The following is a 15,846-nucleotide window of genomic DNA, read 5'->3' as shown; positions in this document are numbered from 1 at the left end:
CCCTGGCCTGAGCTCCAAGGCTCAGGTGAGGGCTATCAACTCCACCTTTAGTGCAGAAGTCCCCGGGGGTAGGTTTCTAACTTCTATAACTTGGGTCTGGGAGGTCACTGTGTATCCCTCTAACTCTTTTTGCTCTCTCATAAAGCTGCTTCCATATGTGAACCATTCCTCTTTGGTGTTTGGGAGAGGCTCACTTCCTGGGCTGGGGTGACAGGAATAGATAGTGTCTATGCTTTCTATACAGTGACGCTCCAGGGGTTCTGTTTCTGTGGGTAGCAGGGTGACAGGATTTAGCGTGTGACAGGTTTTTATGGTAGCCACTGGGTTGTCTAAAAGCATAGCCTGAACTTGAATCGACCTTCACAGGTATAGCCACTGTGTTCCCTTAGAACTTACTAAAACCTGAACCTGGTGTGGAGTCTCTATAGTGATTGGCTGACCAATGGTTAGCTTTTCAGAGTCCTTAAACAGTGTTGTAGGAGCTGCTTCTGCCCGTAGGCAAGGAAGCCATCCCTTAACCTTTTGATGTTATTGTTTAGAGAAATAAGCAACCACTCCAGTAAAGGGTCCCAGTTTTTGAGCTAATACCCCAAGGGCGATTCCCCTTCTCTCATGAATGTAGAGGTCAAAGGTTTTAGCTAAATCTGGGAGGGCCAGGACAGGGGCCTAAAGTAATTGCTTTTTCAATTCTAGAAAGGCCCCTTCTCATTCTGAATTCCATTCAAAAGGAGTATCATTCTTTCCTTTCAACTTTTCATACAGAGGCCTAGCTATTAGACCATAGTTAGGGATCCAGAGGCAGCAAAACCTAGCCATCCCCGGGAAACCCCTAAACTGTCTTCTAGTTTTAGGAGGGGCAAGGTTGCAAATAGCTTCTTTCCTTTCCTGGGATAGGCTTCTCTGACCTGTGAGAATGAAGCCTTGGTGGGTCCCCCTAGTTTGTGATATTTGGACCTTTTTCTTGGATACCTTGTATGCTCTATTGACTAGGTGGTTCAGGGTGGTTAGTATTTCTATCAGAGGTCTCTTTAGTTAGGGCTGGCAATCAGAATGTTGTCTCCATTCTAGGTTCCCTCCTCCAAATGTAGATCTTTTAGGTCTGTAGCTAAAGTTTCCCCAAAGATGGTGGGGGAATTTTTGAACCCTTGGAGCAGGACTGTTCAGCAGTATTGTTGTTTTTGTTGCATGTTTGGGTCCTGCCACTCAAAAGCAAAACTTTCCTGTGACTCTGGGGCTAATGGAGTACAGAAAAAGGCATCTTTTAAGTCTAATACAGAATACCAGGTCCTGGTGGACAGTAGAATGGCCAGCAGGGTGTAGGGATTAGCTACTACTGGATATATATCCTCGGTGGCTTCATTGACTGCCCTGAGGTTCTGTACCATCTGGTATTCCCCACTGGGTTTCTTAACAGGAAGAATGGGAGTGATACAGGCTGATAGACATGGTCTAATAAGGCCTTGGTCAATTAGGCCCTGTATAACAGGGGCAATGCCCAATAACTCCTGCCAACGGAGAGGGTACTGCTTTCTATTGGGCCATGTATGTCCAGGTTTTAACTAACACGGGACTGGCTCCTGCAGCTCATTCCACCTGTCCCTGAGTCCAGACCTTGGGATTTATTCCAGAGAGATTGACTTGCTCTGTCGGGGAGGTTTATCCTCAGACATTAACATTATCATGTTGTGCCCTTTGTCTAAGAGGATGCTAGTCTCCAATTTGTCTCCCATTAGGTGGATAGTAGCCACCAATTTATCTCTTCCTAGCAGGGGTATATGGCATTCGGGGATATACAGGAAGGAAGGAATGGGTGAACATGTGTTCATCCAGATTACATTCTAATGGCTGTATGAAGGCCTGTTCTTGGGATTTCCCTGATAGTCCCATAATTTTACAACTTTCGTGACTGAATTTGCCTTTAGTGTTCAGAACTAAGTAAATGGCACCTGTGTCAACTAAGAATTTGACAGCCTTTACTCTTATGCCCAATGTCAGCTGAGGCTCCTTGGGGGTCAATTGGAGTGCCAGGTTAGGAGCCCCCTGGCCCCTTCATTCTTCATCTGTTTGGACCATCTGCCTTCAAGGATGGTGGCCAGGATTTGCCATTTCCATCCCCCTTTGGGGGTGGCAAAGGCATTCTCTCTTCCAGTGTCCCTCTTGTTTACACATGGTGCACTGATTGGCTCCCAGTTTCCTTGGCTTGCTATCCCTCGAGGGGGGATGGGGGCCATACACCAGCATCGAGAGTCTCCGTGGGCGGTTAGTCCAGATTCCCATGCCAACCAGTTGACGTGAGAGGGCAACAGTCAATTGGTGGGCTGGCTTCCAGACCTTTTTATTCTCTGACTTCCTGTATATCTTGGTTATTAAACACCTGGTAGGCAACCTCGGCTAGGAAACAGGTAAGGGGTATCTGGTTCTATTTCCAGTTTCTGAAGTTTATGCCTGATGTCGGGGGCACTTTGTGAAATAAAATATGACCTCAGGATTACATTCCCTTCCAAGAACTCAGGGTCAGTGTAAGTACAGATTCAAAGGCATTCCCTGAGGCACTCTAGGAATGCTGAAGGCTTTCTGTTGGCTACTGATTGATTTCCTTTATCTTACTCCAGTTGACAAGTTCCTTTCCTGCTGCCTGGATTCCTTTTAGGATCTCAGGATCATATTTTTATAATGGGTTAGCCTCTGTCTTTCACCCCCTTCTCCATTGTCTCAGTGGTCCCAGTTGGGTTTGTTGTCTGGGACCTCCTGATTTCCCAGTCTGAAAAATAGCATGACCTGTATTGTTTCTGTTCTCTTTGTCTGCTTCATCTTAGGATTTTGAAAAGACCGTAGCCTTTTCTTTCCTCATTAGGAATACATTGAGGAGGCTCTAGATGTCAGCCCAGGTGGGGTCATGGATCTGAAAGATTCCCCTAATCAGATTCAGGAACACCTCTGGATCTTCCCTCAGCCCCTTACTATGACTTTTCCAGTTATACAGATCATAAGTGGTAAATGGAATATATATACGGGTGAGCCCTCCTTCTCCATCAGGGACCTGCCTCAAAGGGAGTGCTTTTCCTAGAGGGTTGTGGGCCCTGGCTGGTAATTAGTCCCACTTTGTGTACTTGCCAGATTGGGTTCTGGGGGAAGGGGCTTGTATGGAGGGAACCCCTGTGGCCTAGGGCCCAAATCGGGACATATGAAGGAAGAGGGTCGGGCAGGAGCGGTAGGAGGAGGGTTAAGGAATAGATCAAGAAGGTCCTCAGGGGAGGGTCAAGGACTGGTAGAGAGCTCTTAGTCTCCTTTGGTATTTCCTCAGTGAAGGAGAGCCCACATCCCTTTTGAAGGTCTTTGTTCTGATATAAGGCCATAACAAACTAGACATAGGGAATTTCATCCCATTTTTTTTTTGTCTCTGGCATAGCAGGTCCAGTTATAAGACGGTGTTGTAATTTAGAGACCCATTGATGGGCCAACTTTCTTCATCTCCTAGCCAGTATTGGGGCCAGACTGTATTACATAGGAAGATTAAAATGTTTGGGGGTCAGGGGGTGATAACCAAAAAACTTCCATTTGTGCAAGATGCAACCTAATGGTTGGTCAATCCTTCAGTAGGGTGGACATTTGTTTCTCTGTCCCTTAGATGTTCTGTTATGGATTTGTTTCCAGCTATCAAGGGGCGTTGGTTAGAGTGATTTCTTGGCACGCAAATGCCACAAGATTTGACCCAAATAAGATTTCTGGTTCAGGAAATTTGGAAACAGCACCAAACTGTTAATGCATTCCTCAAAAGACCAAAATAGGAGGCATCTATTTTGGTGTGGACTCTGATATAACTGGGGTTCACCTTGAATCTGTAATGGCCTGTGCTTGAGAGTGTTAGTCCCTCCCTAGTCAGAATGTCCCACAGGAGGTTAGACAGGACCACATCTGGGCCAGAGCAACTTAGCCACATTAATTCCTGACCAATTTGGTCTGTTAGGGAGTATCATATCTGTCTGAGGTTGGGGTCTTCTCCTTCCTCCTTTCAGCTGAAAAGGAGTTTTCAGACTTCCCACCAGATGAAAGCTAAAATCAAAGGGATTTCCATGGGGTATTCAATAGATCGCTGGGGCGGCGGGTATTCTGTGCTGATACTGGAAGGAGAGCCCATGGAACCTCGATCAGTAAAGAATCACCCAAGGTTCTCCTCACAAGCAGAGTGGGGAGGAGAGGTTGGGCGGTGGGTGTTTCCTGTTCTTGCCAGTAGCTCATGGGGCTTCCCAATAATGGGGTTTCTGATCTTATGAGTAGCTCGCAGGGCTCCCCATCCCACCTCAGAGAAACTAGCGCTGACCAGAAGAGGTCAGGTTACTGCTTGTCTACCTACCTTGAGACCCTTTCACGCTCAGGCATCCCTCATGCCTTTTCCTGAACTCAGATTGCGCGTCCTCGTTCTGTTTTGTCAGGCAGTCCTCATTACCTGGGCCTTTTCCCTATCTCACCTCTTCGCTCACAGGGTTGACCACTTTCCTTTACCAACTTGAAAGGGACTATGGAGAGTGCTACTGTTGACCCCTGGACATTGGTGAGGAGGGCAAAAAGCCCTGGTGTGGCCACTACTGCCTTGTACAGGGGTCAAGAGGACAGCACTACTGGTGAGACAGTGGGCAAGACTGCTGCGGCTCCCTCTTGTCCACAGGTCCCGACTGTCCCCAGCATCTGGCACCTTGGGAAAGCCAGCCAGATGCAGCAGGCAGGCACACGTGAGTTTCAGCCTCTGATCCCCAATGATGCCACAATATGATCCATTCAAGGGGATGCAGCCCGGATTGCTCTGCAGGCTATGCTGTGTGTGTACGGTACCTGGGTATCAGGTTTCTGGGACAAGTTGCTCTGAATTTGTCCAAAGGCTGCTGCCCTTCTACCGCATCTGAATGAAGTCAAAGACTAGAGTCAGTCATCCTCATGCAAACTTCCCAGAGCCTCTGCCATCCCCCACCTGAACCTGGGGTGAGTCCAGAGCCTAGTGGGTACGTGCAGGTGGAAAAGGCCATGCTCTATCCCATCTGGGTCACCAGAAATTTTTTTACGAACCCTCCTGAGTCAGTCCCTAACAAGGGTCCTTCTGCCTAGTGTCATTCAAGCCAATAGAATGAGACCGAATTCAATTCAGAAGCAAAGGGAAGCTTTATTCTTTGACCAAAGAATAGAGACGTGCAAGCTTGTGCTCTAGAGTAAACGCTCTCCCCAAAAGGCTGTCGGCAGGACTGCTTTTTAGGCTTCTTGTCAGTGGGGAGGGGGCAGAGTTCTTGCTGGCCAGGCACAGCTGTGCTGCTCACAGAGCTCCAAACTGAAGTGCCGAGAGCAGCATCTCTGCACACAGTCTGCCACTGCTATCTTGAATTGAGGTGTCACGCGCAACACTTCTGCACATGGTCTGTGAGCGGTGTTGGGTACAGCCATTTCACACTAGAAATTCTGGTCTGAAGTGCCAGGTGCAAGGCCTCTGCACGTGGTACCCTATGAGCAAGTGAAACTAGACTGAGCACAAAGGAAGAAAAAGTTAATTTTATTTTATTACCCGGATTCTATTTTTATTTCCCAAGAATTTTAGTGGGATTTGCTAGTGACACTGTCATCTCAAAATATGTTAGCTATTGTCATGCAATTAAATTCAATGAAAGACAGAATCAAGTCTGTCTCATTCATCTTTATAACCCTGGCACGTGGCCCAACACATATCTGCCCTGCCCACCTGACCTTACACGCACACGCGCACATGTGCATGCATGCACACACACACACACAGATTGGGAAAGTTTATTGAAGGAATTGGGACTTGAGAAGAACTTTAAAGAATTGGTAGAACATTAATACATCAAGGAATATGAGGAAAGTTACTACCTGAGCAAAAAGACCTGGTAAAACATGGAAACCAAAATGTGTATGACAGTCAGGGACTGAAGAAGAGACAGGCAAGCCAGAAGGAAAAATAAATAGCATCCAAACAACTTTAATTTTGAAAGATGCTAAAATCGCTTCATCTATATTTCATTTTGTGAAGCAAGAAAACTGAAGCTCAGAGGAGTTTAAATAACTTATAGTGGTAGACATTGGCATTGCTGAGATTACAACCCAGATTGCCTGACACATTCAATGCTCATTTGAGAAGGGACTGGAAGAAATTCTGGGAAGCCAGTCGGAAGTCATATGCTAGAGTTCTCCATTTGAAAAATTCACTCCTTAAGTAATGAGGATCTCTCTTATCTGTTACCAGCATTGTAAACAAGGTTAGAATGAAATTCCCTGGACAGTCTCTTTTGGAGGCATGACCAGGGAAAGTGGGACCACAAAGCAAACACCATTGATCAACAAGCATGATTCCTGAGAGAGCATGGACTAAAAATTTCCAAACTAATTCAGAAGAAAACATCCCAATTGTGTTGGTAAGGGGAGACAGTATGGACCTATTGCTTGATTTAATCAGAGACTATATGACAAAGAGAAGAGAAGAACTTCCTCCACCCTGAAAACACCATATTGTATTTGTATTGTGTCCAACACTAACAGAAGGTAAAAACTACACATAATACTATGATTGTTACTTCAGCTTTTTCATTTTTTGTTTTTTTGTTATTTTTATTACTCACAGAATCTATCCCTTTGTGTTTATGGCCAGATATATTTTTAGTCTTATTTTATAATGGAGCAACACTTAGTTAAATATGAATAACACTCTGGTTTCTGGACACCCATTGCTTCATTTATTACACCTGATACTGTCCTACCCAAAAAACGTGGAACCAGCACCTGACATCTTCCCCAGGAAGGTAAATGTTGCTCATTTTTTACTTGTCATCTAATAAGTAAAAGCCAGATTTGGAGGTGGAAACTTCAAAGTGCAGTTGCTTCATCCTGAGAAAATACTGGTGTCTGTTTACATCCATATATTAATGGAATAATTTCCAGATCAGTCAAAGTACTTGAGACACATCAATGATACATATGCCCCCATTGTTCTTAATTAGCTTCTGATTAAAATGTCTTCTCATGCTCTTCAAGCTTAATTGTTGTCATTGAGATCCACGGAAGTACTCTTGCAAAGATTTCTGCATGGAGAGTTAGAGGCAGGGGATCTATAGTGAAGCACATGTCCCCAGGAATTTCTTCTCTCTTTCCTAATTATAATCAGTCTCTGACTGCCATCGTACAAAAATTGTAATACCCAGGTAATGGACACCCTGAAAACATACTGTGGCTGTAATATTTGAGTTCTTTAGGCAAATGATCCCTGCAGGGCCAGTCATTGTGTTCAGCAGCGCTCAGCAGTTCCATCCGGAAGTTTCTTCCATCAGTGGAGAGTGTTTATTCCTCTTTTCCACTGGGATGTAAGCATCACTGAGCCGAAGTTAGGCCTAAATTCCAACATGGTGTTCCTTGCAGTGGACCTTGGGATAGCCTCCTCAACATCAATTCAACCCCTTAACCCACTGTGTAACAGCACTAGTTTTCAACCCTGGATGTACATCACCATCTACCTGGGAGATTTTTTTTTTTTCTTTTGGTGGTACGTGGGCCCCTCACTGCTGTGGCCTCTCCCGTTGCGGAGCAAAGGCTCCGGACGCGCAGGCTCAGCGGCCATGGCCCACGGGCCCAGCCGCTCCGCGGCACATGGGATCCTCCAGGACCGGGGCACGAACCCGTGCCCCCTGCATCGGCAGGAGGACACTCAACCACTGCGCCACCAGGGAAGCCCTGGGAGATATTTTTAAAAACACTGATCCCTAAGGACTATCCTTGACCAGTTCAATCTGAATCTTTGTACAGAGGTTAAGAGCAAGGGCTGAGGAACCAGTAGCATGAATTGGTATCCTGGCCCTACAATGCAAACTTGGGACAGGTCTTTAAACTCTCAGTGCCTTAATTTTCTCAAGCATTAAATTTGGTTATAACAGTACCCATCTCATGGGAGTATGGTGAAAAGTATATGAGTAAATATTTATAAAGTACTTAGAATAGTGGTTGACACATATAAACATAACTATTTGTTATGATAGTGATAAAGATGATCTTGATCTTGATCATGAACATCATGATGTAGGAAATGGAGCTAGAGCTTGATCAAATTGTGTTTGAAGTCCACCCTACCTCTGAAATTTTCATATTAAAGAGCCAAAAAACCGCTTCTATTTTTAAAGCCTTTTTGAGTTTACCTTTCCTATTATTTGCAGCTGATATGCAACCAATTATTTGCAGCTTCTTAGACAAGGCTGAGAAGCCTGTGGGTGGTCCATGAATACTATAGAAAGACCATCAGGCTGTGACTTAGAAGAAATGAGTTCTGGTCCAAGTGCTACTCTACCTAAGGAGCAGATGATTTCAGAAGGCTTTGGAGCATTAATTTTATAACATATGAGAGTCTGTGGAATTGATATCTGGTAACCCACCAGCTAAGACTTTTCACCCCTCAATTCTGTTTATCTAAGAAATGAGGAGACTGAACTAGAAGAACTTGAAGGATGATCAGGCTTAAGGAGCCCATGTTTTTATTATTTCCTGGAGGCCAGGGGCTAAGTTAACTCTTAGTATAAGAACATTAGTGGACTGAACTTTGTAGTGACTTCCTTTGCAGAAGAGTTTGTTTCCACCCCCTACCTGAAGATAAATAGGAGGGAGGTGTTCAATGCTTCTGATTTTCGGAATGGAAACCAAGGCAACAGGAGAAAACAATTCCAGAGAGGTGGCGATGAATACAGACATTACCTGTCTTTGCTACATGTTTGGAACAGAGCCATTCTATAATTGATCTATGCATCTCAAGAGCCTATATACACAATACTGAGATATTTTCTTAAATAGAAGAGCCTTAAAAGCAACATTAAAAAAAAACAAATTGTCCCTTGCATCTGGCTACCTCCCATGTAGCTCATCCAAGATTGGTTGAGGTAACCTGAGTGTGTACATCAGGATTTTAGGCCATGGCCATGCAATATCCAAACATCCACGTGAGAATTGAATTTTAAAGCAGAGAATACAAACTGACCACTTACAAGTTTAATGTGGCTGACAGGTAGGTTTTGTTCAGCCTATAGTTTACTTTTACTTGAATTAGGAGCCAATTTTTTAAATCAGTAGTTTACAAATAAAAATTCTGCCTTCTCGGTGCTTTGTGACCGCCTGGAGGGGTGGGATGGGGAGGGTGGGAGGGAGGGAGATGCATGAGGGAAGGGATGTGGGAACAGATGTATATGTATGACTGATTCACTTTGTTATAAAGCAGAAACTAATAAAAAAAAAAAAAGATTACAGCCAAAAAAAAAAAAAAAAAAAAATTCTGCTTTCTGGGCTCTCTGGAAAAATTTGGAAGATCTGGCAACACTGGGCTGACATTTCTCCTGGGAACAATAAGCTTTAACTGACTGGCAGCTGCCCAGAGATTTACCCAGTTTGCTGCAGTCCTCACCCCCCCTCACATCAGTTGAATATGGAGGCTGACAGGGTTCATTATACAGCTTTTGCTTTATCTGCTTCACTCACTTCTACCAATTGCTTGACCCTCATAGATATTTGAGTTTGCAGCCTTAGCTTGCCTTTAAATTTTGTCCATATCCAAGTTGATACACCTGAATTTAGCTTTTTAAAAACTGAACAAAGTGCAAATGATGCAGTGAGTAGGGGTGAGTAGTATTGGCTATATGATGCCATGCAACTGGTTTAACTGTTTTACTTTCCAAAAATTTCCACTGATGTTCTATAGACACAGACATGTAGTTGATTGTATTTGAACTTCAAATGTGGTCTCAGACCTCTGTGGGTCACAAAGAAGTGACAGTTCTTCAGATCACCTACTGAGATGAATTGAGGAAGAGTTTTTTGGCATAGGCCTCAAATTACTTTACAGATTAGCCTGAAGCCTTCTCTGCATTTTCCTCATTTCCTTTATGGAGCTTAAGTCAGAAATAGCTTTTCTAGTACCATCTATTAGAAGCACATGAAATGTCAAGCCAGATTTATGGATTAAGAAATTGACATTGGATCATAATTCAGTTTAGAGTAGAAGGAATGAGAATGCCAAAAATGACTTGCAGCCAATTCTTTTTTTGGTCACAACAAGAACAACAATAAAGAGTGTGTTCGTTTCTAAGTCAAAGCCCCTCCTCCCTCCATCCCTGCCCCCAACTCTCTTGTGATGTATACCACCTACACAGATACTGTATATACAATTAAAATGGAGACCTAAAATCTGCTTATTATTTAGCTTTTTTTCCCAGATATCTAACTCTGGGCTCCTTCTCTATGACCACCATTTCCTTCCTTATTTCCCAGTTCTTCACTTCTACTGAATCTCTCTGCCTTTGTGCATAGCCATCTCTTTAACTAAACTATGGCTGCCAGGGTGGAAACCCATCTTGTTCAACATTGTTACCCCAATTCCTGAGCATGCTACTTGACACCATAGAAGTTCAACCTATTTTTAGTTACATAAATAATCGGTGACCTCCAGTACCTCAGGCTGTTTCTCTAATTCCAAGATGTTAGCCTCCTTCTTGTTCTGTTTACCTCACTATCAAACCTGAACCCCATGGTCAGCCATGTTAGTGAATTCTTATATTTCACTATCTTCCATTTCCCTTGGCCAAGTTCCTAGACTGTCAGTAGTTACTGGAAAAAGTTTTAAAGACATATTTATTACTTCTAAAGAAACATATGTTATAAAATAGTAACTGGTCCTTCACAGACATACAGTGATGAGAGTATTCAGTCAATTCTTTTTCTTTTTTTTTTTTTGCGGTACGCAGGCCTCTCACTGTTGTGGCCTCTCCCATTGCAGAGCACAGGCTCCGGACGCACAGGCTCAATGGCCATGTCTCACGGGCCCAGCCACTCCGCAGCATGTGGGATCTTCCCGGACCGGGGCACGAACCTGTGTCCCCTGCATCGGCAGGTAGACTCTCAACCACTGCACCACCAGGGAAACCCTCAGTCAATTCTTGTTGACTCTGTCACAACATATGTCCCCAAAATGTTCTAAGATCTTTAGTTTCCCCAACGCTCCACACTCATCCTCCTCAGGCACATTAGATGACCTAACCCACCTGTGAAATTTAGATATCCCAACTCAAGCACCCTTAATTCCCTATTTCCCTTTTCAAAATATCATTCTATTATTACTTCCCTTTATTTTTCTGTTTGTCCTTCTTTGTCATCTAATTGATCTAATTGTTGATTAATTCCTTCCTATCCCATAATCTCTAGGACCTTTTTCTGGATCTTTCTTTCTCTCTGTGTCTCTTTTATTTTTCTCTTCTGTTTTTATTTGTTGTTTGTGTGTTGTAGTCTGACTTTCCTCTGCTTCACATGTCTAAAGAAGCTCTTTTGAAAGTTAACAATGATGTCACAACTGTCAAAGCCAAACTTTCTAAATTCTATTCCTCTTAAACATTTGCATTTTAGCACTATGTTTATCACTTTCTTTTTAAATTCTTTGTAACAAAAACTTTCATGACACCATCACTTTTTGGTTCCATTACTTTTTCAGGTACTTCTTACCTAAATCCTATTTTTGGCTTCTTGTCCTACATTCTTAATCATGCAGACCCATAATGAATTTTGATTCTTCCTTTGCCTTTGCACCCCTTGTGTAATCAGTGCCCAAGTCTTGAAATGTTCTTTAGGAGGCAAGATACACATTTAACTAGCCACGTGGCCATGTGGTACTCAGTTTGAACATTTCAATCTCTTTTTAGGAGCCTGAGATGTTCTAGATGTATACTCTGGAAAACCTCAAATAAGTAAGAGATTAAAATCAGGAATGTGGCTGAATCTGTAAAACAGAAAAGCAGTTTTGTATTTGACATATGACAAGTGAGATGATACTTAAGCACAGTTATCTTCCGCCTCTACTTCTGGATGAGCTCAGAGAATACTCATACCTTATAGCCAGTCTTCCCTTCACTCCTTTCCCACTAGGAGGAGAGAAAGGAGAAATGAATTCTGTGTATTAGAGGGGATCATTCTTCCTTGCAAGTGAGATAAATACAACTCAAACAAGCTTAGGCTAAAGTGGAGGATTTATTGGCAAAAATAAGTAAACCTGGGGAAGAGAAGTAGTGACTCTGGGACAACCAGAACAATTGACTCCTTATCCTTGGCCCATACTTCTCTTTCACTTCAATTATATTTTCTCTGGTCAACTTTATGATGCTTGAATCACGACCACTGGAAGTCTGGGTTCACATATTCTCACTTTTTCCAGCAGAGAAAAGAGGATATTTTCCTCTGCTCCAATTTAAAAAAATAGGAAACACTTTGATGTACCAGCTAATGTATTAAATCTTATATCATTTTGGTTGGTTGGGCATATAGGGCCATATATGAAGCTGGCAGCTCTCATTCACTTATAATAAGATCCATAAGATATGGGCCTGTATAGCATCTCCCTCAAGCCAAAATCTGTCCAGATCCAGTACATGATCCCTATTTTAGCAGAATGATCGTTTAGATTTGCTCTCAAAATTTAAGTATCTTTTCATTCAACCAGGACAGTTTGATTCTAAGCTTTACTTTAGTTCAGAAAATTTGACTTTTCCTAGTTAAAAAATTGGTGTTTCATGCATTGTGGCCACTGGGTTGAAAGTTAAGGTTTAAGTGCAGACTTTACTAATCTTAGAATCTCAGAAATCAAAATTACTTTGACAGAATTCACCAAATGGATTCTATGGCAATGGTACTTGTGTGTACTTTACAGAGGGTAGAAAATTTCCTGAAAACTCTTAGAACTGCCCATCAGAGCTGGACTGAGGTTGAATTCACATAGTGCCGGCACAGGCCTGACAAAAGGGCAGGTGTAGAGTCATGCCGTTTCTCTGCTATCAGCACCACTGTTGTAGACATTGTCGTTGCTGCCCTCTTCCATTATTCTTACAACTGAAGACCACTAGGAACCCCTGTTCCTCCATCCCTGGATTTGAGCTCAGGAATGTGAAATAGATGAAAGAATATCTTTGTCTCACAGTCTAAATCCCACATAAAGTTTTCATTCACAGATTACAGCTCACTCTATATAATATCTGAATAATTAAAAATTATATCCAAGACCTGAATAATACGCTGATAAATCTAAGGTCCTGTTTTGACAAGTCTTTGTCAGCAAGATCCCGAAGGGAGAAAAAAAAATTCAGCATAACAGATTATAAGTAACTACATGTGTCTGAGAATAGATGTAGTGGAAACTTCAGACAGTCAAACCATCAAACACAGAGATGCTCTTCCCAAACAGAAATCTTCCTTTTTGGATGCTGTGGTTGAAAACAATTTTCTATGGAAGACTTTTGCCACAGTTGAGAATAATAATAAAGGGTTACAGAGTCAGAAAATTCTTTCCAAGCCATCTAAAAAAAACAAACTGACAAAAATCAAAGCTTGGAACAAGCCGATACAGACCCTAATTCATGAATTCAGCTTGCCTCAGCTTCTGCTGCAGCTTTTTTTTTTTTAATTGGATACTCAAGGTCAGTTGTTGCAAATCAGTAATTGGTGATCTATTGTGTTAAACTCACGTGAGCAACAGTCAATTCTGTAACAGCAACTGCTTTAGGAAGTAAGAAATTGTTAGTACCTTCAGTATCCCAAACAAAAATAATATACTAATGAATGTGCTAAGTACTGATGAGCAGGATCTAATGTGCATTTCCACAGAAATGTCTTGTAATTTAGGATTAATTAATGTCCAATTATTATAAGCTGTAAGTAATAAATTTTAAAAGCTCTACACTTCCATTTTGTAATGTTTTTATAAAATGGAACATTAGATGTTTTTAATCTTGTCTGTTCTTGCAAAATACCCCAGATAACATGCTGTTTTGCATTTCGAATAATATACACTCATTTAAATGCAAAACCGGGGTCCAATCAGAATAAGATGGCAATCAAATTACAATATTCAATGACGAGTTTTCCAAGCTGACTTCTATCATGAATTTCAAGATCTTACAAGGTTTCTATTTGTTTGTACAACTGCAAAGGGCTCAATTATGGAGCTTAGAGAGAGTCTAAAAATAACGTCAGACTAATTAAAAGATTCAACGGGATTTGGGCTGGCACTGTTTTGAAACTCTTTTTAATCTATTTGGCTTTCCAAATGGACTTTGGAAGCTAAGGCTCCCTTTTAAATATGTTTAAGTAAAAACACCTGGCAAAGGAAATAAAAAGGAATTTGTAGCCTTCCTCTTCCTGGTACCTAAAATGACAGAGACCAGTGTGCAGCTCTTTGTAAGAAGATGAGGCCAGCGGTGAGGGTGCAGCCTCCAAATCCTCCTGGACTCTTAAGGGGACTCAGCTCATTTTCTGGCATTATTGTGCATGTTGAAAACAAGCTGGAGAGTCTGTAGCTTCAAGTTGCTGAATCTTTGAAAAACTCAGGCAAGAGTTTCAGTCTTTGAAGTCATTTTCCCTTTGGGAGGTAAGATCCAGGTAATCAGGAAAAACTCAGGAGGTCGGGCTATTATGATAATGCTCTGCCAGTGCAGTTTTGGCTCACAATGTTACATCACTTGGATCATCAAACTTGTGGGAACTCCCAGCAGGGCTTCCACCTCAACAGTTGGTTGCTTTGTTTGACAAACAGGGCAATGACAGGGTGGGGGATTAAAAGCACCTAGAGGGCTGAAACTTTTCCCCATTCATCAGACAGTGCAGTATTGTGGTTCATTGAAAGTGGTTTTTATTTTGTTCTTCTCTTTTACATTTCTCTGTTTGGACTGTCTTTTTTCTTTTCTTTTCTTTCTTTCTTTCTTTTTTTTTTAAATAACAGAGAGTTCTCCTGAGATTTTCCGTAAGACATGAGGTAAAATGTTAGGAAATTATTGTCTTTGCAGAAATGCTAATTTCTCACTGTAAGGAATCACAGAAATGAATTTCACTGATTTCAAGCCTTCCAAAGTTGTATAAATACTATATTCATTAAACTCCTATTCTGGAGGTTATATAGGTACCAGGGCATCTGTCACTGTCACGGAAAAATATTAGAGTGAGCTAACAGCTTGAGGAAGATTACAGCCTTGTAATTTGGTCTTATGTTGTGCTTATTAATGTGCAAACCACTATGGCAAATACTGTTTATGTTCCTGTGCCGTTTAAATGAACAAAAGAGAGATTGTGACCAAGGCAATGACATCATCATTAAACTGAAGAAGGCAAGTTGTGCCTCTCAGATCTTCAAGGTAATAGTTGTAAACCTCATTTCAGAGGTTGAATTTCCTTTAGAAGACTTCCTTTAATGGTTAAGTATTTTTAAGGGCAGTAACCCACGAATAAAATATCTGTGAGTGAAGGAACTCTAAACTCTTATAAAGCTAACTCAATTATCTATGCAAATGGAAGCACGGGTTACATAAATCAACAATTTCCAAAGCGAATCCCCTAGTTTAAATTGAGCCAATAATTTCTACACTTCATCTTCTGTCTTCAACAAAACCTCTTTTTTCTCCCTAACCAGAGCTGCAGTTAAACAACAAAACAAACCAGCTTGAATTTCATCTCCCTTCTTTTTCCACCCCTAGAGCATCTGATCAATGGAAGTGGTCAAAGGATAGAAGCAAAAGGACGGAAACCCCACCAAATAATCAATCCTTGAAGAATCCAGTATCAGGTGAATTCATATTATTATTTTCATCAGACTCATATCAACAGTTAGCAAATTCCAATCTTAAGGCTATCCAGAATGCCGACAAAAATTAGTGGTCAGATTCACTTGAATAGGGTTTTCTCTGTGACTGGATTTGTGCTGAGTACAATCTAGATGAGACTTTACAAAAGAAGGTATCTCGAAGGTAAGAAAAAGGACTAGGTGATCAAAGAAAGTAATAGAGTCCCATGAAA

The sequence above is a fragment of the Hyperoodon ampullatus genome (genome assembly GCF_949752795.1).
Source record: "Hyperoodon ampullatus genome assembly, chromosome: 3".
Taxonomy (NCBI): domain Eukaryota; kingdom Metazoa; phylum Chordata; class Mammalia; order Artiodactyla; family Ziphiidae; genus Hyperoodon; species Hyperoodon ampullatus.
Note: the sequence above shows the minus strand (reverse complement) of the source record.